The sequence below is a fragment of the Rhineura floridana genome, chromosome 6, assembly GCF_030035675.1.
Source record: "Rhineura floridana isolate rRhiFlo1 chromosome 6, rRhiFlo1.hap2, whole genome shotgun sequence".
Lineage (NCBI taxonomy): Eukaryota > Metazoa > Chordata > Lepidosauria > Squamata > Rhineuridae > Rhineura > Rhineura floridana.
In genome coordinates this window covers 38599874-38622493 of record NC_084485.1, presented here as the reverse complement: position 1 = coordinate 38622493, position 22620 = coordinate 38599874, and positions in this window count along the sequence as shown.

The following is a 22620-nucleotide window of genomic DNA, read 5'->3' as shown; positions in this document are numbered from 1 at the left end:
TAATAATAATAAAATTTTATTTGTGAGTCGCCTATCTGTCCGAATTAACGGACGCTCTAGGCGACATACAACAACATAGTAAAATACAATATACAAATCAAAAAGCCACAATCAGTAGTTAATCTAAAACCAGCCTTCAATTAATACATCATAAAACTAATCCACCCCAGAAATCCTGTAGGCCTGCCTGAATAGCCAGGTCTTTAAGGCTCGGCGAAAACCCATCAGGGAGGAGGCATGTCGGAGGTCAAAAGGAAGGGAATTCCAGAGGAATTAGTAGACGGGCTCCTACTGGGAGGAAGGGCAGGATATAAATAAAATAATAAATAAATAATAATTAATAATAAATAATCAGTTTAAACTAGACAGAAAACTAGAAAAACCAGAAAACTTACTTAAAATGACTGCTGAAATAGATTTTTGCAAGAGAAATGTATGCCCAATGCTCTGGGCCACTGAGGCAGACATAGTAATCTTGTATGACATGTAGTTATCCCCATCAGATGCCAAATGAATTATTTTCTCAACATAGTTCAATAATGGAATGTTGTCAAGAATTTCCTTCAAAAACCTTTCTCTGGGAAATGAATAGAAAGAGCAATATAATACATCAGCCTTCCTCAACTGGTGTCCTCAGGCACCATGGCCAATGGACAGGGATGATGGGAGTTACAGTCCAAAATATCTGGAGGACACTATATGATGTGCATTGTCCTCCACTGTCCCCATGCCACAAATTCCTAAACAACAACTCACAGGGACTTTAGCTGAAGTAACTTGCTTGGGTCCTGAGTACTGTAAATGGAGTGATGCTCATGGAAGGGCCCCTTCTAGCTACTCTCACTTCTTGGAAAGCCACTCTTGAAGGTTGGGGGACCTCCTAAACTGCAGGGGAAGGGGCATGTGGCCTGCTTGCAGAGCTGGCTCAAGTCATTTTGCTGCCTAAGGCAAAGGACAAAATGACTCTCCATCTCCATCTCATGTACAGAACCAGCTGGGCTGACAGTTGTATCTTTCTTCAACACTGGGGCAGCGTCCTCTGCTGCACTAGAGAGCAACAGTCTAGATTGGGGTGGGGCAGGACAAGCCATGCAGCATACGTAGCTGTGTCATTCAACAAAAGGGAATGGCTGAGGGCTCAGGAGGAACTGCCAAGAGACTGATGTTGCCTCCACACCCCAGCATCTCCTGCCTGAGACAGCTGCCTCACTTTGCCTAATGGTAGAGCCATTCCTGGCTGCTCGGAAAGGTAATTGCATCAGGTGGAGAGATCTTGTTCTCTGAAATCACAAAGCATAAACAGATGTTTTAAAAAGAAATGGGTAGGCCATAATTTGTTTTAATAAGGCTTAGACAGATGTATCTCCTGTAAGTAAGACAGAACTGTGCTGAAATCTGCACCCTCCATAAATCTGTTCTGGAGGGTTGGGGGAACCCCTAGAACAGATTTACAGGGCACACAGGGGGAGTAGTAGTAGGAAGTTTCATTGATCAAGTGGAAATCCTTGCTCTGATGGGACCATTACTTAGCTCTATGATGGATACAACCCAAATAAAGCAATTGCATATATACAAACTGTTAAAACAGTTACATATATAACAAGAATTTCAAATTCAATACAAACACCAACTGGGATTTTAAAAAACCTCCACTTAGAAGGCTTGTTGAAAGAGGAAATGCAGGACTTACTCCAACATCTGCAAAATCCTTCCCCAATTTAGCATCTGCTCTCAGTCCTTTGGCACAAATGTAACACCAAACTGCAATCAAACCAGCAACTGAATAATTTGAATGATATACCTGCAGGAACAAATCACAAATGGCAAGGTGGGTTTTGATGAACAATTACCTAAATGATTGTCCTAAATTGCAGAAACAATGATGTTTACAGAAATTAACAGGATTAACAAGGCCATTATTTCTTTTGTACAACAGGAGCTGTAAGAAGAAACCAAACAATACAGTTGAGTCTGGAGAAATAAATCTCACAGAGGGCACTATAATATTCATGATTGAAATATAAATCAAAGCATTTGATGGATAAGGGATAGGTCAATGGTAAAGCTTTTTGTTCTCTTCTGTAAAATCCATGTGGCAGGCGGAAAGTTTTCAAATTAATTGTTTGAGGTATTTTCTTCTGATAAATGCTTTTAAAAATGGGTGTGAGATTCTTTTCATTAAATTCTGTGCAGGAGAATCTATAGCAGCCCTTTAGTACAGCCCCCACTGCGAATAAAAGAGCAAAAAAGTGTCCATTTTCAATATCCATCAAGCATTCCATTCTCATTCTTATGCTGCAATGTAAGAGTTAAAAGCAAGCATATCATGCTACTCACATATTTAGCTGATCTTAATTTGCTACTTTAATTCTGTTCTAAGATTAAATAAGTTAAGAATATGACAATTATTTTCTTCAATGAAATGGATACACTTGATCAGGATGGCTTGTAATCTGCAGTTTAAAAAAATGAAAATTTTCAGCCAAGAGAACTGAATTCCATGAACTATAGAAAATGCTAATATTTATTTAAAATATGCACATATTTATTAATTTAATATCTGCATCAGTGAGCCGTTAGTGAGGGCAAAGAGCTCTGTGGAGAAGCACTGTTCTGACCTCTGAGATCTACTACCTATATATTTTTAAGCTTCTTGTCCAGACATGAGGACTTGAACCTTGCTTTTTGATTTTTTTAAAAATGAAAACCAAGGTACTCGGGCTGCTGCTGCTGGGCCCAGTACTAAGTGTCAAATGCGTTTTCTCTTTGTGTGAAGAATCACAGCATATTATTAGCCTTGCCTCTCAGAATGGTGAAAGAACTTCATATTAATGGTGTTGTTTACTGAACCCTTGTGCTACACTAGAGGAATCCAGCAGAGGGACTGAGAATCCTTGCTCAGTCTCAGCTATGAAACAAATAGGTAATGTTGCTTAGTATGGTAGTAATTATTTTAACAAGCACAACTTTTCTTCCCCGTAACCTCAGCCTCATCATGTCTGAGGTCAATGCACAGTGATAAACAGAAATAAGAGCTTGTTTGTTTGGGACAGAAGTCCACTTCAGTCGACAATGAATAATGACTTTCTTAAGGAATCATAATTATGGGGGATAATTTCAATGGAAACATAACCTAGCTAACCACAGTTGACTGATATAATCACAATCCTCAAGCAGCTATAAAAGAAGTACTGAATGACTAAACCCTGAAATCCAATGTTTTGGCTTTTCCATTGTGCCATGTGGACATATATTTCAAAACAATACTTTTCAAAATATTAATGAAATCAGATATAATTTGGGCTGGAAAGTACCTTCGTTACATCTGAATATACATAAATAGGGTAAGGTTGCACTGTTACAAACTGACTTACATGTTCTAATTCACAAGCCAGCTAAGTAGGTTTGAGGCTGACTGAGGGTGAGTTTTCACATGCATGTATTTTCATCACTCATGGTTGTAGCCAACGCAGCCGGTGTGCTTACCAACCAACTTTGTGTAGTGAAACTTCCTCCTCCTCTCATCTCCCCTGCAGCCCAACCTCAAAATCTGCTCCAAAGGGTTGGGGAACCCTCTAGAGCAGATTGGGGGTAGGTGGGGAGAGGAGAGGAGTGAGGTCCTGTTATATGAGTGGAATGCTGCTCGTGAAACATTGGATACAAATGCCTAAATATGGGGAGCAGACACACAGGGTTGGATTTGAAATTGGGCTCAGCAAACTGAGATGTTTTCCTAAAACATTCAAATATGTAGGTTACTGAGTAACTGCCATGGCAATGACATGCACCAGGTTTCAGAAGAAAGGTATGGAGGAAGAAGCCAGTGCGGTGTAGTGGTTAGAGTGTCAGACTGGGACCTGGGAGACAAGGGTTCAAATCCCTACTCAGCCACGAAACTCATTGGGTGACATTGGGCCAGGGTTGTGAGAATAAAATCAAGAGGGGGAGAACTTTGTTTATATGCCACATTGAGCTTGTTGGAGGAAAGGTAAGATATAAATGTAATAATAAATAACTAAATAAGGACCTATTAATATCAGGTGCCTTTGTTGTACAGTTTTGATGCCTTCCCCTCCCCTCCCCCCCAAAAAAGTTAGGGAAGCCCACCCATACATTTATTAGACTTATTAGTTGCTCGTTACCCAAAGGTCTCCAAGCAACTTACAATACATTTAAAAACATACACATGAATAAAAACAGAACAAAACAACCCCCATAACAGCCACAGGAAACTCTGACAGCACACTAGTAACAAAATAACATCATCTAATTTTCTCCTAATATATATACATTTTCATTAGACAAGCACCATCTCTGCTATCTTTTTGGTGCCTTTTGAAGACTTTCCTCTTTCAACAAGCCTTTTAGGTTGAGACCTATCCCAGTCTGCATCTGTGTTAGAATTGCTTGATATGTTTTTTAATGATGTTTTTAACCCCTTTTTAAAGTTGTTTTTTTAAAATGTTTTTAATGCTGTTTTGTTTTAATGTATTTTAAGATCTGTTTTTATGCTGTTTTAAAGTGTTTTTAGCGTTTTGTTTGCCGCGCTGGGCTCCTGCTGGGAGGAAGGGCGGGATAAAAATTAAATAATAAATAAATAAATAAATCTTAATATATCAAAAGCCGGGGGGGGGAGACGTCTTTACCTGGCATCAAAAAGAAAGTGCCAAGGAGACGTCGGTGGGTATAGCAATCCACAAACGGGGAGCCACAATGGAAAAGGTCCTACCGCAGAGGAAAAGGCCTTATTATGTATAGTTATTCTTAACTCTGTTGATTATATATATTTTTATTGTGTCTACTCATTCTTAAAATCTGTTAATTTAACTGGAATTTTCTGACACATATTTACAGTATTTTACATAAGCCGCTTGGCTTGGACATTTCCAAGTAAATAGAGTGGATATTTCCAATCCCAAACTATGATATCTTTTCAGACCCCGTCTTTGTTATGGAGTTTGAATCTTGCCAAGCCCACCTCAAATAGCTGCTGTTGTAGCTGCTGCAGGAGGCTTCCCCTCTGTCTGTATCTAGCTACAATAGAGGCAGAAGCATGAGGCAGAAGCAGCTGGGAAGTATTTCCTTTCCTCCATCTTTGTGCCATGGCAATGACACATATGCCAGGGATCAGGAAGAGAGTTAGGTAGGGGACCTATCTGAAGCTTTATTGTGTGTTCCTGCAGCCAGATAAGGTTAAGAAAAAGATAAAGCTAGTGCTGCACCAAAATCTGTCTTCCAATTTCTCAAATGCTTTCTTTCCCTGCAAGAAAGTCTCCTATTTTTTCTGCCTCTTTCTTGGAGCACTTTAGGGGCAGTTCCACAGCATATATTTAAAGCACATCCAATGCATATTACTTCTCCCAATCAATCTTGAGAGCTGTGGTTTTTCCCTCACAGAGCTATGATTCTCCAGCAGCCTTAACAAACTACAGTTCCCATGAACTGTGTGGACCTGCCCTAGAATTTCTTTAGAAGTTTCATGGGTGTGGGGTTTGAGCTTACTTTATGGTTGAGAGGAGGTTGAGGGTGCTGTGGGAACTTTTCTTTCCAGTAATAATTTCTCCAGAAATCTGCAGCCTCCCCAGCCTCATTCACTTCTTGATTGAAAAAAGCCAGATGGGAGGAGACACCTCATGATGTTTGACCCTGGGCTTTAACTGAAGCGTGGGCACCCAGGAAGGCTGCAGGGTGTAGACTACTGGTCAGATTATTTGCAGAGAGAAGAAAAACACCACTCACAAACACTTCCTGGACACTTCAAGAGTAAGGTAACCATGACAAAAGCCCTGCATCCCTACCGTGAGAATTTCACCGAAATGTTTCTCTCCCCTTTGATAATTTTCAAATGCATTTTCTCATTAACTGATGAAAAATCATTGAAAAAAATGCAATATAATTTTTTGGCACAGCACTAGATAAAGCAATCAGGGTTGGAATGTAAGAGAACGAGTTGAGGATCCATGTGAGAGAGGGATTTCTTCTTTGAATCATATTTCAGAATGAGCTGTAGAATACTTCTGGGCAACATAATGCTTGCCCAGGTTGGACACGAGGTGTGTGTGCCTCAGCTTGCTGTCCTCTCCAAATTGTGATGTGAATATGAGTGATTTGGGTGAGATTTTTACATTCCCACAGTAAATTGCACCATTAACAAGGCATCTCAAGTCAAATCAAGAATTCCCTAAAGTCCTGAGACACTGTGGACTTGCACGTCCAAACATATTGCATTTTTAAAAGTGACTGCTGCATTATTTTATTATATTTTATTTTAAAAGGCAAAATGAAGCTGACTAGGGAAACACAAATGGGAATGGGGTGGAGTGGTGGGGACAAGTCTAGGTTTTAATCACAGAGAATTATTTTCCCAGGCCACTCCAATCACATTGATTTGGAGGGGAAATGTTGAAGCAAATTACAAACTGCTTTGTTTTTCCCTTGGACCGATGCTGTTTCCCCACCCCCACCCTTCCCTTATGCAAGTGAATGGACATCTCTCTCCCCTGCTATAATCCCCTTTGATTCCTATTGTGCCCACCTCAAAATGGTAACATGTATCCTTGTGGGAGAACCACTGCAGCCATGATTCTAAAATTTGGTGGGTTTTTGCCTCCTTAGATGGGGTGATCATGAGCATTGCATTGAAATTTGGTAGAGGCTTGTTTTTTTCTTTTTTCAAAAATCAAATGTTAAAGGTGCTTTGCACCAGGATGTAAATGCCTACAATTTGGTAGGCTTAATCCATTCTTCAAGGGCTACTTTGCCTGCAAATTTCATCCTTTTCATCTGTGAAAAGGGGGAAAAAAAGTTACAGCTGGTTACAGTTACAGTTAGATTCCCCATTATAAAAGTTACAATTAGATTCCCCTTCAGACTGTAGGAAGATGGAAGGGTGATTGGACCCAGAAGGCATCGGCAACAGTGGGCCCTTCCAGGGTGCTTGGACCCTGGCAGCTCACTGAGAATGTTGGATGCTGTTGCAGGGCCTGAATCAATATCGACTGGTCATCGGATATTGCAGAATAACAATCTAATTTTAAACAAGTAGTTTCTAGAATATTCCTATTCATTTGTGCCTAGTGGGCAGGGGAAAATAGGGAGATTTATTTCTTCCACTAATACACTTAAGGTTGGCTTTAATCTGGCAGGGTGCCCAGTCACTTTCATTCCTGGATGTTACCATGGCGAGTCTCTGGGGCTATAACCAGGTAACCACAAGTAAAAATGTCCTGCTGGCTCTGGGCCTAGAAACAAAATAAAAACAAACAGGAGGATAGGTTGAGTCCTCCACTTCCATTAGTTTTATAATCTTGCTGTCTCTGCATGATGATGATGGTGATAATGATGATGATTAGTGCTTTCTTGATAAAAAAAATGAGGTGCCACTGGAAATGGAAATGGACTGCCTTCGAGTCGATCCCAATTTATGGCTACCCTTTGAATAGGGTTTTCATGGTAAGTAGTATTCAGAGAGGGTTTACCATTGCCTCCCTCTGAGGCTAGTCCTCCCCAGCTGGCTAGGGCCTGCTCAGCTTGCCACAGCTGCACAAGCCAGCCCCTTTCTTGTCCGCAACTGCTAGCTGGGAGGCAACTGGGCTCCTTGGGACTATGCAGCTAGCCCACGACACAGGTGGCAAGGCACATAACCCCTGAGCCACTCACTGTGGGGGTGATCTTTAGCTGGCCCTTTACATCCAGAAGATGCAAGCAGGGATTTGGACTCACAGCCAGGCTCTCCTCCCCAAATTGCTATGGGTGCCAGCATAAAATGTTTGTCATGGGCAGCAAAAAAACCCCTCCTCTGTACTGGTGAGTAGTTTCACAAAAAAGCACTTGTTATTTTGTGCTAGAATGTGGATGGTTTCATTTCAGCTCTTATACAAAAATCCTACTAACCTCTCAGTACTCTTGGTATGGTAGGGCTGTAGCTGTCTCTATTGATCCTAATTTAAAGCTGTAATTGCAAATAAAAACATCATTATTTCCCTCAGCTACCTTAATTGAAAGGATTGATTCACAGCGAGCAAAGCATGATAAGAACTTCTTCATGGACCAAACCGCTTACAGACAATTTAACGCCTTAATTTCAGTGATGGCGGCATTCTGTCTCAAGTAGAGCAGTGTTGGATGCTGGAGAGGACAGGAGGGAAGAGAATTTCCACTTCTTCTCTCTCTAGTGTTCAGTATGTTGATGAAGACAATGACTTGGCATGTTGAAATGTACAGAATACTCCAAATAATAATAATACTTTATTGTATAGTCCACAGACCATCACAAAGAAAAAACAAAAGACCATATACATGGCAAACAATCATACCACACGATAACAACGAATATATAAACTCAAACAAAATCATCAAATTCAATAAATCAAGGGCTAGGCTTTATCAGATCCTTTCTTATCATCATGGCCTGGTTCAGGAATTTGGCCACGGATAAGGTGATATCTTTGTCCAGACCCTGAAGGAGAATTGATAAAAGAACATCCATAGAGCGGCCAGGAATAGTATGGATGATAGGTAATAGAAGATCATTTCTGACTTGGGCATATAATTTACAATTAAAGAGGACATGAGAAATCGACTCCACTTCACATGTACCACAGATACAATACCTCTCATTTCTCAGTACCTTCTCGTACCTTCCCTCTAAAAGTCTAGAGGGTAGTACATCAAAATGTGCCAGACTGAATGCCCTCCTGTACTTTGGAATTGAGAGCCAAAATAGATATCGCATCCCTTCTTTGTTAGGTGTTGCAGCCAGGCCCAATGCATAGGGAGAGCAAGGTCCAGAGGCTGCTGCGAATAGCTCCTGATTGTCAATATCCATCAAGCGTTGTTTCACTATTGCCTTGGCCGCATTTAATTGCTTTCCCTGCAGGTCTGTTAAAGAAAGACCTACAGAGACTATTTTTTGTGAAACCAAATTAAACCAGGGTGCATTGTATGATGGAGTTAGAATCAGTCTGGCAAGAGAATCATGAGTAGGATTAAGGAAGCTTCAAAGCCAATAGTTAATAGTGTGCAACCATGCAAGACAATGTACCGGGTGTAAACTATCATAAGGGGTATCCCAGATACACATCTGGGAACACCCAGAATGGATCTTAAAAAAGCATGTAAAACTCCTTCTAGATGTCCCTTATGGAAGGGGGTCCAAATCGGGGCCCCATATAGCAACATCGGAATTACTTTAGATCTAATAAAGTTGATTACAGCCAGGACAAATTAGCCTTCTTTGGAAAAATAAAAACAGGTAAGGGCTCCTAGGTTCTTTTTCGCCTTGGCTTTAATATAATTAATATGGTATTGACAGCTACCAGTCCCTTGAAACCATACCCCCCGATATTTGAAAAAAATTACCTGATCAATTCTATTGGATCCCAATTTCCAAGAGAACCTGGGCCTGCTCTTAGAAAACACCATTATCTTGGATTTTGTGTAATTTGTAATCAAAGAATTTTATTTACAGTAATCCGCAAAGCCCCGGAGTAGTCGTTTTAGTCCCAACTGAGTTTGGGATATTAAAACCGCATCGTCAGCATAAAGCAGAATTAACACTTTGGTGGTTCCCAATTTAGGGGGATGAGATGTATTTCTCCCAAAATAGAAGGGAGATCGGCTAAATATAGATTGAATAAAATATGTGCTAAGACACATCCTTGCCTAACACCTAACCAGGAGCGTATTTCTCGTGAAAGATGTCCACGATGGTTACAGCGGACTTGAATCGAGGTGTTATGGTATAAGGCCGAAATCAAAAACAGAAGTCTTTTCTCAATAGAAAGAGATTCTAATTTATTCCACAGGCGTTTGCGAACTATAGAATCAAAACCGGACTTCAAATCAATGAAGGCCGCAAATAATTTACCTCCGCGAGGCTTTGAATAATTGTATGATAACTGGGCTAAGACCAAACAATGATCTATCGTTGAGTGGCCTGATTTAAAACCGATCTGCTCCTTGCCCAGAATATTATTGGTGCTAACCCATATTTTCAGCTTAGTGCCCAGGTAGTTGGCATAGATCTTTCCCACCACAGAAAGCAAACTAATAGGCCGATAGTTATTTGGATTGGTTTTAGGGCCATTTTTATATATAGGAATGATAAACGCTCTCAACCAGGAAGCTGGAATCAGTCCTGATTTATTAATTATCGTAAAGAGAGATGCCAGCATAGATGCCCACCAGGTAATATTACATTTCAACAATTCTGGGGGTATACTATCTGGGCCAGATGCCTTACCAGATTTAAGTTGAATGATAAGATCTGCCACACTGTTAGGGTCAACTGGAGGCCATTCAGGAGTGTCTGGTGGTAACACAACAGGGGAGGTAGAACAAGTAAAATCAGCATTATTAAAGACAGTCCGAAAATGCCATTCCCTGTTATCAGCTGAAATATGACAGTCAGAATTTCCCTTATAGCTAGCCAAAGCTGCAGTAACTAGCTGCCAGAAGGGCTTGGTGTTATGAGTGACAGTTGCAGCTACAAGTAAGCGCTATGAATCCCTTACTGCCTCATTTTTTTTCTTAGCTATAAGTTGCTTATACTCTTTACATAATGCATAGTATAAATAAGGGAGTTGGCGTTCATTATTACTGCGATAGCTGAGATAGACTGAATGAATGGTACTCTTCAAGTTCCTACAATCTTTATCAAGCCATCTATTATGTCTGTCCCTCTGACGTTTAAAAGTAAAATTTGGGGCAATATAAAAAAAGGCATTTATATCTTGGATTACTTCCTCATAGCAGGCCACGGCTAGACTGGGCTCATTTACTAGAGCCAACCGATTTGGGGCTTGAATTACATAGGGGAGTTTGATAAATTTATTAAAAGACTGGCCGATTTCAAGGGACCATTTGAACTTATTAGAATCTGATTGTAAAGGCATATTTGAAGAGATCATATAAGGTTTGTATAAATGAACACCACCAGGGATAGATAACGAAAGTTCAAGGGGCAAATGGTCACTCTCAGTATGAACCGCAACTTTAAATATAGGGCCCTTAGATTTCATCTCTTTGGAAGTAATTATATAATCTACCACACTAGACCCTTGAGAGGCAATGAAAGTATATTGCCCCCAGTCATCACCTGGGGACGAACCGTTTAAAATAATCAAATCAAACTTATAAATAAAATGAAGCAAACCCGTTCCAGCTAGATTTAGATATTGATCTTTTGAATGTCGGGCATTGCACCGTAAATGTTTCCTGTCAACATTGGATAGAAAACCAGTCGAAGGAACGTCCTCCAGGTAGGTTCCTGTCCGAGCATTAAAATCCCCAGCTAAAATTGGGGTAGCATCACTAAAATTTGACATCCAATACTCGTACAAGGATTCTAATTTAAGCCAATTGGATAAAATAACTTCTCTATTTGTAGATGGAGAACAATAGATATTGAACAGAAGTAGGGGCACCTGTAATGACCTAAATTCTAGAAGTAAAAGCAACACCACAGAATCAGCATCAGTTAGACCAATAGGCAAAAGCTCTGTCGATTTAACATCCAATGTGGAAGAAATCAAAGTGCACAACCCCTGCCTAGCCCTTCCCTTACTTATACTGGGAAGTGCCAGCGTACAGAATGAAATAAACCCTTCAATATATATATGTTCTGTACACCAGGTCTCCTGCAACATAATAATGTCAAATTTATGTAAATAAGTCAAGAGATTTGAATCCCGGCTTTTAGTGCTCCAACCTGCTACTTTCCAGGACAAAATTTTAATAAGATGAGGGGCAGACAACGGAACCAGTCAGTCCGACTCCTCTGATGTATCCATTATGGCTTGAGAGTCCTTCATAACACAGCAGTTTGTATAAGGAGGACAGGAAGCTAAAAAAGGCTCTGTAGGCACAGGGTGGCTATGGTTATGAGCTGGCGACCCATACTCTTGAGGATCCAAAAACTGTACATCAATCCAGTCATAGGGTTTCGGCTCTGGGTTTATCAGGTCGTAATTCGTTGGACTTTGAAATAATTCCCCACTTGTTTTTAGTTCAGGCAATTGAGATACTCCAAATATAAACTTCTAGGGTCAACCATGCAGAGTTTGGTCTAGGGATGCACAAGCATCTTGCTGCTTGTTCTACAAACGGTTCACAAAAGTGGTTCAACCTTTGCGAGTGTTCAAACTGAATGCTCATAAAGCTTTTTGCAAGTGTTTGAGATGAACATTAGTTAAAAATAAACAAACCTTGGAAGATTCTTGCAAAGCACATGCTGCCCTGGTCCTACCCCTGTTAATAATAATAATAATAATAATAATAATAATAATAATTATAATAATAATAATTATAATAATTATAATAATAATTTAATTTGTGGGTCGCCTAGCTGGCCAATGGCCACTCTAGGCGACGTACAATTTAACAACAATACATTACATCATAATAAAATACATCATAAAATACAATATAACAATAAAACAATAAAACAATTCCAGTACAGAGTAGTAGGCTATTCATCGTAAAAATTTAACCCTCCCCGGAAGACCCAAAGGCCTGTCTGAAGAGCCAGGTCTTCAAAGCTTGGCGGAATACATTCAGGGAAGGGGCATGCCGAAGGTCATACGGGAGGGAGTTCCAGAGAGTGGGGGCCGCCACTGAAAATGTCCTCTCTCTTGTCCCCGCCAACCTAGCTGTTTTAGTTGGCAGGATTGAGAGAAGGTCCTGTGTAGCTGATCTTGTCGGGCGGCATGGTTGGTGGCGCTGGAGGCGCTCCATCAGGTAAACTGGGCCGAGACCGTATAGGGATTTAAAGGTTAATACCAACACCTTGAATTGGGCCCGGAAAATAATTGGAAGCCAGTGTAGGTCGAACAACACTGGAGTGATGTGTTCCCGGTGGCGACAGTTTGTAAGTAGTCAAGCCGCAGCATTTTGTATAAGTTGTAATTTCCGGACCGTTTTCAAGGGTAACCCCACGTAGAGCGCATTACAGTAATCCAACCGAGAGGTGACCAGGGCATGTACCACCAGTGGGAGCTGATGAGCAGGAAGGTAGGGCTGCAGTCTACGAATGAGGTGTAATTGATACCAAGCTGCCCGGCTCACTGCCGAAATCTGAGCCTCCATGGACAGCTTGGAATCAAGAACAACCCCAAGGCTGCAGACCTGGTCCTTCAGGGGCAATTTCACCCCATCGAACACCAGGTCAACATCTCCCAGCCTTCCCTTGTCTCCCACGAGTAGCACCTCAGTCTTATCAGGATTCAACTTCAGCCTGTTCCTTCCCATCCATCCACTCACGGATTCCAGGCACTTGGACATGGTCTCCACAGCTGACTCTGGTGAAGATTTAAACGAGAGATAGAGCTGAGTGTCATCTGCATATTGGTGACACTGCAGCCCAAATCTCCTGATGATTGTCCCCAGCGGCTTCATATAGATATTAAATAGCATGGGAGAGAGGATAGAGCCTCTTGTGGCACACCACAATTGAGAGGCCAAGGGTCTGAAACCTCCTCCCCCAATGCTACCTGTTGATGCCTATCGGAAAGAAAGGAATGGAACCACCGTAGTACAGTGCCTCCTATTCCCGATTCCTCCAGATGATGTAAAAGGATACTGTGTTCTCTAAGGGACAAGGAAAGAGAAGACAGTGATGATGGCAACAGAGATACTGACTGTTCTTCAGCAGAAATAATGCAAATAGCAACAATAGGTTATCCTAGTTGTCCTCCATGGTTGACGGCAGTATGCATTTGAAGACTACTTGCTGGCAACTGAGCTTTGCTCAGGTCCTGCTTGTGGGCTTCCCATAGGCATCTGGATGGCCACTGTGAAAACAGAACAGAATGCTGAACTAGATGGCCCATTGTCCTGATCCAGGATCTTCTTATGTTCTTATGTCCCATCTTTGGTGAGAAAAGATACTTCAGTAGGATCTAGAGAGCATCCACAGCCATTGACCACATTACCTTCCTTTGCTGTGCCTCAGGTAAAGTACTGGTCCCTTTTGAGCAAAGGAATGGAGGCAGTGGCTGCAGCAGTACTTTTAGGGTAGAAGAGCAGGGCTCTGTCTGAACCTTGTTTAAAAGCATTCAGAGTACTCTCCATTGTGCATATTCTTGTTTGAATGCATGTGGCATCCCAGGTTTGCTCCTTGAAAGTTCTAAAACCTCCAGGTGAGTGTGGTCCGTAGAGCTACCACACTTAGCAAGGTCTTCTTGGTGAGGGTGTTCCAGCAGAGATCCATCTGTCCCTCACACTGGCCTTATTCAGGTATCGTTTGAAAACTTATTTCTTTAAGTTTTCTTATGTCTTTATTGAGTCCTTTGGAAGATAGTGAAAATACTCTGCCTGTTTTATTTGTTTATTTTATTGCTATCTGTCTGATTAGAAATGCAAATGATTAAGCAGTATGTAAATGTTTTAAATAAATAAATAAGGCATTTTAATATGTATTAAATTATTATTTTTGAAGTGTGATTTTAATGCTGTTGTCTTTTGTATTTGTTAATTTTGTTAGCTGCCTTAGGCTCTTTGGTGAAGAAGGGCAGGTTATACGAAAATAAATAAAATCATTGTCATTGTCGTCTCCAGCAGCAGGGTAAAGTCATGCCATTTGGAAGCATCAATTGTATGGAGGTGCACATACAGTGACTGCAATTTGCATAATTGTGGCAGCTTGTAACAGACCCTCCGTGATTGAGCAGATTGCTGTGGGTGAGCCTTTTGGCAGCCCCATAAACTACAGCAGGCTGTTGTGTGGAGAGTAATATGTATCTTCACTGGATGCTGACCACTTACAACTGAATGCATGAACTGACGCCAATGAAAACATACAGAAGGAACATAGAATTTCCAAGACTAGAATATATATATTAGGGATCTCAAAACATTACCCAATGCTCTAAAAGATCAATCTTTGACAGAACCTGATTGCCTTGAAGGACTAAGCTCACCACAACAGAACACACTTGTGTGCTGAAATGGTGATCACAGAATCCCAATTTAAACTGAGATACAAGAAGTGACTTAGCATGCTCAACATTCATAGGTTCATGAATTGAAAGATGCCAATGTGCCAGTCTTATTCAACCAGCTACTCCCATTCACAAGTACTATATATACTGCTTTGCAGAGTTTAAAGCCAAATGTTTAACCTGGCTGTATGATGAATTTGGAGTGTATTACACTGACTGTATGGCAAAGCAGTCATCTGACAGTTCTGTTCTACAGTCATTTAGTTTACTTTTTAGCTGACAATGAACTAAGCAAGCAACTTCCCCATTACCACATGCCTCTCATTACAATCTGGAAAGCAAATGGCCGTGCAAAGGAGCAATCACATGGCCATTTGCCATTTACTGTAGCCTATTCAAGAGGATCAGACGCTGTTATCAACCAGTTTTATGATCATCCTCTTTCTGTGTCTTATGTGGCAGACTGGTGGCTTTTCAAGCATGAAAGAATGTACTGCCCATCTTTCTTAATCTTAAAAACAAAAACTCATTTCCTTTGTTCCCTTGAAATAATAGATGAACTGGGGTGTGTGTGTGGGGGTGTGTGTGTGTCTGTTTTATCAGCACATACAGTTAGAGTTGAAATCCCAGCCTTCAAGAGGAAGCAACTTTCCATGGGAGCAATGCTGGTTTATATTTAAGCCCATCCTTTTCCCCTCCTTTTCTTTCCATAGCCCTTTAATAGCTTGACAAGAGAAATATTGGGAAGATTCAGCCACATGATTAACAGTGATGAATGGGGGTGTGGGAAGACAGAGAGAGAGAGAGAGAGAGAGAGAGAGGTGGCTTAAAGCCAAGTTCCAGAGAGAAACACTCTGGCTTCTCCTTATCTCTAGAGTAAAATTAAGTTACAAAAACCTTTAGTGGAAATTTTGCACACATTCAGTACCATTGGCATGGCAGACAGAAATAACAGATTTTTATTTCGTTTGTATGATATGGATTTAAAGGCACAGTGAGCTCCTCCACCACTTATTGGTCTGGTGAGACTCTGTCAAATCTTGAGCCTAGCAAAGCATGAGAAAGGAATTTGACATAACAGATGAAAACCCCTTGTTTTTGGAAGCATCATGGTAAGTATTGGCCAAATCAGCTCATTCCCTGGCTGGGTATATGGAACTCATGGCTCTCTTGCTCTCTCTCTATAGAAGTGTACTGGGCCCCATACTGAAAGGAGCTCCACACATACCTATCAGAAAAACCAGCAGGGCAGAAACTGTGGGATTCAACAATCAGCAGAGTGCAATCCAGTCAAATGTTCTTTTCGTGGTTACCATGTAAGGGGAGAGAGATTTCAGTTTGGAGAGGGAGAAAAGTCACAGGTTTGTTCTTAGATATACAGTATCAAAGATTAATCTGCAAAACCACAAAAAATGTCAAGAACATTTGTTGTGATACAGCTTTTTAATGCTTCATTGTAAGTCGTGTTATTCAGTGGCTAGAGATGGGTGAATCGGTCCATTTTGGTTTCTCTCAGTTTCTCATTTTTCCAATCTTAACTTCAGTCCTCCACATTTCCACATCAGTCTGCGATTTTTGTTAAAAACATACTCATAAAAAATCATTAACATTTTGTGCCAATTTCTCCTATTATACTTTTGTATGTAACTTTGACTAATAGTTGCTACACAATAGGTTACTACACATCTTGCTGCAATATAAATGCATTTTTGCATGCTATTTTCACTAATGCATGCACATTTTACACGCACTTTACTCTGTGTATTTTTGTATACAGTATATGGCTGAACTGCACTGCAAAATTGAAACAATATTTTGAAAGGTGGCTGTGTTTCAGTTTGCACATTGTTTCAGAAAGTACTGTTGCATACTATCCCAATCTCTGAGTGGTGTGAGACTTTCAGGGGTTCCTGCGCTTACCCAGGGCTTTGTTTCCTTAGAAAGAAGATCAGCGGAGACTGTGGTGTCTTATAGGATTTATGGTTTTTATTTACACACATTCCAACCTGAGCTTTAGATGGAGGAGTTCACAGCATTAACAGTCATCAGATCTTGCTCCCCCTTGCCCATCGTTTTGGGGCTACAGAGAGCAAGCAAGCCTCTCTGTCTGTCTCCAGTTCCCAGCTTATACCCAGCCTAGAATAAAAAACACACAAGCCTTTCCTTGGCTCCAGGAAGGGGGGGGGTCCAGCCAGGTGATGGAGGGAGGAGCGCCTCTCCCCTGAAAAGAGCTCCAATAGCTCCCTTTGGATATGTAGATTGACCATTCAGTAAGTCCCTTAACTCACAGGCTAGCTTAACAAAGGAAACTACCCTGACCAGTACAGCAGGTTTCTTGCTTGCTTATCCCAACTTCAGATACAAGATTACAGGCTTAAATAAATCATCTATCTCATCCCTCAGTCCCATAACAGTACACATATGGTAGGTTTGCCTAACAGGGTGGGGGAAGTTATTTATTTATTAAATTTATATCCTGCCCTTCCTCCCAAAAGGAGCACAGGGAAGCAATATTTTAGAAGGAGATTGTTTAGAACCAGTTCTGGGGGGGGGTTGCAGATGGGGACACTCCATGCCCATGCTTGATCAGCTCAGTTCTCTTTCACAGCATGGAGATTGATCACCATTTTTGTTTCCATACAGAGAGATGCAATGCAAATATAGAGCATACCTATACGCAAGATCCTCAGCAAGGTATGGCACATTGCAATCCCATCCTCACCACATATTGTTTCCACTCTGAAACATCTCCCCCATGTGTGCTCTTTGTTATTAAAGGTATACATGTGGTGTACTTATTATGGCTTTTGTTATGTCTTCATTAGTACTTACCATGAAGCCAAAAAAACTATACAAGTCTTTGGAAAACAATGCCATTGGGAGAGTTCAACAGTGATAAGTAAACAAATTTGCATTTACCGCAGGACCAGGCAAAGCAGCCATGTTCACACAGCATATAATTATTCTTTTCTTAGGTGCATTAGTAAAATCACATAATGAAGTTTCCTTAATTTCTGACAGGTTTTGGTGAAATGGATACGGAGTCACTCGGTATTCTGTGTTGTTTGGATGGGACGTGGTTTCTACTCTCTGATGCTAAAGAGAAACTCATGGATCCATCCATGCTGAGAAAGAAGAAAACCCCTCTGTCTGTATTCTTAAAGTTTCTTTTGAGCACCAAATATATAGCCTTTCTCACAAGATTCATTGAGCAGCCACATCTGAAAGGGAGATTTTCCACTCCTTAGAATGTAACTGCCATGTTTACAAGTCTTTCCCCCAGTGAGGGCTCAGTTTCGCTTTGGGCATGGGGACTTCACAACCAGCCAAAACACGAGATGGGGCTGAAACTCAATGCGGCCCCATTGCAGCGTGCAGATAATCCCACAGTGGAAATAATAATAATAATAAAAAGTGGTGTGTGTGGGTGTATATGTGCGCGCATGCTGAAACAGATGTATGTTGTCAAGAATAAATGAGGCTATTCAGAGTGTCATGAAATGGACAATTTATGGGACAATTTTGGTAATTACTCAAACCAAAGAAGTGACTTAGGTCGCTATTAAAAACCCACTGCTTTGTTTATGTTGAAAAAGAGAGAGGGGAGAAAAAGGACTAGGGAGTTCCAGCTGATGAAGAAAGATAGCAAGAGAGCATAATGAAAGGGAAACAATCTTTGAAGTTTGTCTTGTTATACAGAGTTGGCTTAGTCTATTATGTCTTTCCACTCCCCCATTTTTGTTGTTGATTTTCATTTCAAGCAAGCAAAGGTTGAAGGGACTAGTGAACAGTTTCTCAGCATCAGAATTTTAGGTTTTCTGAAACAGTTTTAAAATACTCCTGTTTGGATATTTTTTATTTTATTTTTATTTTTTGTCATATTTATTCCATATCCTTTCCTGAATTTATGGAATCCTTTCATTTCAATGGGAGAGTTAAGCACATACTTAAATCTCTTCCACTGAAATAAACAGAAATTAATTTTTTTTTTAACTTTGGCTGAACCATGCCTTCAGTTTATTCCTCCATTATCTGCTGAAGACTTGGTGCCCCATTTTCAGAAATGATTTCAAATTTTTCAATATCCTGGGAAAACCAACAGAACCATTTTGGGAACTAAACATTTATTGGTGTCCTTGAATTGTACAGGTATCCAGGACAAATAATTTGCTCTGCTGGAGCCCATGGAATTACTCCAGAGGAAATGATTTTAGGTTTTCCCCAAGCGTTTTTGAAGGACTTGCTATTGACATCAACAGAAGTACAAAAGAGCACTGGGATCACAAAAAAGTATTGGTATATAAATATTTTTAAAAGCACAACTAATACCAAATTTAGTTCACAATCATATATCATTTTGGTGCAGTCAATGTCTATGATACACAAGTGAAATTGCAGATATACTTTACATCACATGGACGTCCTATACTGTTATTATTTGTAGCTAATATCGCCATAGAAAGAGAATCAGTTTTAGTGGTGAACCAAAATTATTAATTAATTAATTAAATATCCCATTCTTCCTCCCAAAGGAGCCCAGGGTGGCAACCACATTTACAATAAAACATTTTAACAACAAGCATTCTAAAAAACAAAATATTCCAAAAAATAGTTGCAGATAAAAACATTCTTCCATCCAGTGATCTCCAGGTTGCCAGGAATAGTCACCTTCAGCCATCAAGTGCCTGGGTAAACAGGAATGTTTTCAAATTCCTCCTTAATGTCAATAATGATGGAGACAGACACACCAGGGAGGGCATTCCACAAACAGGGAGCCTCCACTGAAAAGACCCTGTCCCAACTTCATTGCCCTGCTTATAGTATCCAATAAGGGCATGAGGGCATTTTTGGCAATTCTGTATGCAGGAGGGGTGCAAACAGGAACACAGTGTGGGGCAAACTTACCAATAGCAGTGATTGTGACTCATAGTTGCTGGCAAGTGTCACGCCCCCCCCCCAAGAGTCTAGGGCTGCCACTAGTAAAAGGACAGATATAGCAGGTGGTGCCCTCCAGGTGTTCCTTTCATCCCTGACCATCGGATGTGCTGACCACGGCTGATGGGAGATAGTCCAATAATATCTGGAGGTTACCACATTGGCTACCCCTGCTCTAATGTGAAGGCAGGAAGCATTGATCTCCCCCATTTACTTTACGACGGGGATGGGGAACACTTGTCAGCCCAAGGGCCACATTACATCATAGATAACCTTCTGGGAGCTACATACCAGGGGTGGGTGGAGGAAAGGCAAAAGAAGGTGGAGCAATAACTGCAACTCTCACTTTATTTCTATCTCTAGAAAAAACAAAGTGCTGGCTTCCAATGTCTTCCACATTGTAGCCTCCATGCAAGAGGTAAAGCCTAAAGACCATCCTTTGCTCATATGCTATATGCTAGCAGACCTTGGTTTGCAATTAGTCTTTGTACCAAACAGTGCCTTATTGCTTAGAACTTTGGCCTCCTTCTGCAGTTTCCTTCTTTCTAGTTGCCTGTTCATCTAGATTTCTGATTATTTAAAGCATTTGTTGTTTGAATGTTCCTATCAGCTCAGCTTTCTTGAATAACTAGTAGTTTGTAGTGGTTAGAGTGTTGGACTAGGACCTGAGAGACCAGGGCTCAAATTGCACTCAGCCATGAAGCTCACTGTGTGATCTTAGAGTGAGAAATAGCAACTACCCCGCCCTATTTCATAGGGTTGTTGTGAAGAAGTTGTTGTAAACTGCCCAGAGAGTTTTGGCTGTGGGGCGGTATATAAATGTAATAAATAAATAAATAAACTCTTACCTTTGTACATTCGGCTACATTCAAGCTATGCAAAATCTAGAGGTTTCTAAATACTTAAAACATTTCACCATTCCTCCAATCCAGGCAAGCAAGAAGCAATATCACAGCTGAAGGACACATTCCAGATAGGCAAAAGCACTTGAGGAGGGTCTTGAGCAGGACCAGGGAAAGGTGTGTTCTGGGAGAGACTGTGTCACTTGAAGAGGAGGTGTGGCCTTGGGAGACTACCAAGAGCTAGACAGAGAGGTCAGGAGGGCTACATTTGGCCCCCCAGGCCCAAAATTACCCATCTCTGCTTTATAACAAAGACACATAATTTTGTGGCAAAATCATCAAGTCAAACCAGAGTGATGGCAGGGAAAGATCTGGCAATTTCAGTTCTCTCGGTTTCTCATTCTTCCAGTTTGAAATTCAGTTCTGCACATTTCTGCAGCAATTTGCAATTTAAAAACTCATGAAAATTCTCCAGCATTTTAATGCAAATTTCTTCTAAAAAACACATTTTTGAGGCAGTTTTGATTAATGTTCAATTTTTTTCAAGCAATATCTCCTAATATAATGCATTTGTGCATGTTGTTTTCCCTCGTATATTCATTCTTATGCACACTTTCCTCTAATATATGGGCTTCTACTGGAAGAAAGGGCGGGATATAAATCTAATAAATAAATAAAGTATGTATTTTGTAAACATTGGTTGGCGAACTGCATCACACAATTGAAATAAGAGCAAATTTCAAAGGATGTCTGTATTTTGGTTCTCATATTGTTCTGGAATGTGCAAATTTGATAAATTTGGCTTGAAATGTGAGCTGAATCAACATTCCCACCCATCCCTACTCTAAGCCCTGTGGCAGGGGGCGGCATGGTTGTTACTGCTACCTGGGTCATAAAGCAGATGGCAGCAGTGCAAAAGGTGAGTGGGTAAGCATTTTGTGAAATTGTTTTCAAATGAAAAAGTTTGGGGCGGGGCTTAAGACTCAGCCCTAGCCAATTTACTCACCTCAGGGAAAACCTTATCTGTGCATTGGCAGATAGGCTCCACCACAATCCACAATGCTAGTCATACATGTTTCAAGACTGGGTAACTATAACTATCAAGTTTAATGACTTTCCATTATACAAAATGAATGATAAACTAGAACACAGACAGCGTCCTAAGTACAAAAACAATCCTATGGAGTTTGCTGCTATTACGTTTGTAATGGTTTTAAGATCAAAAGGACTGTAGCCACAGCTTCCAATTTAGAATTCTTGCAAAGCCACTCTAATCAAGGCTGAGATTAGATTAACCTAGGCAAATTGGAATTAACCATTCATCCAGTCACCTGTGGCAAATTGAAATTGCCCCCAGCAACCACAACCTCCTATTTTCCCCTTCTAGTTCTTAAAGAAGCACCCTTTAAACATTTTCTGCGGGTTGTTCAAGAATGCCATTGTCACAATTCAAGGCCAACAAGTACACCAGGGCAGAGCTTGGGAAAGTTACTTTTTTGAACTACAATTCCCATCAGCCCAATCCAATGGCCATGCTGGCTGGGGCTGATGGGAGTTGTAGTTTAAAAAAGTAACTTTTCCAAGCTGTGCACCAGGGTAACCAGAGCAGATTACATTGGTCTTTGCCACACAACTGGGAAGGGTGCAACTTCCCTCCCAGTCCTAGTGTTATAGAATAAGCCAGTGTTTCACTAGATTTAGGGGGTTCTAATAATATACATTGATTTTCAAGTGAAATATTTTCCACACTTCTGCATTCTTTTGTATTCCCAGAACAACTCATAGGAATACTGGACCTTTTCTGATTAAGAAGCCTGCTTCTTTCAACGAATCTGCTTTCCTTTGACAGACATGTTGCTTTCCCCAGAATATTGTTGCGTGCCTCCCCAATCTGCAAGCGGTGA